Consider the following 628-nt stretch of genomic DNA (forward strand, 5'->3'; position numbering starts at 1 on the left):
TTTGGAACGGAGGAAAATAAGTTGCAAGTTTTCCATATATTCTTCTTTATGTTTATAGGTAAATAGTTTGACCACAAGTATTTATGATTTGTTCATGTCAGACATAGTTGTGTAATATTAACTTTCCTTTTTTTATTTTCTTAGGGTTAAACTATCCCCATAATTCATTTTTCCTAAGAAAGCAATATTTTCTTTGTTTTTGTCTTTGTTCATTTCTTCTATGAGGTAAAAATGTGTGGTGTGGATTGTGGAATGTTGGGTGTGCTTTAATCTACTACGAGCATGCATTTCCTGCATGCAACATGCGCGCACGCGCGTGGTGGAATGAAGGCCGAATAACAGCAGCTGCCAGAGCCCGGTAGCTCGTCGAGCCAGACGCCTGGGTCGCCGATGTGGATTGAAAAACAAATGACTGACCCAAATTGTAAACTCAGTCAGCCCATATAATTATTACGGAGGGGGAGCGGGGAGCAACTAATTAAAGAGCGCTCCTTCGGGAGCCTCGCAACAATCAGCGCCACTTGGCACGTTCATAGCCATTCGCCACGTGTCGCGCTCTGGGTACTCCCTCCGGATTTTGTGTTTTTATTTTTACGCACGCGTTTTCGGCTTTTTAAAAGTTTTTTTT

Source organism: Triticum aestivum, chromosome 3B, assembly GCF_018294505.1.
Source record: "Triticum aestivum cultivar Chinese Spring chromosome 3B, IWGSC CS RefSeq v2.1, whole genome shotgun sequence".
Classification (NCBI taxonomy): Eukaryota; Viridiplantae; Streptophyta; class Magnoliopsida; order Poales; family Poaceae; genus Triticum; species Triticum aestivum.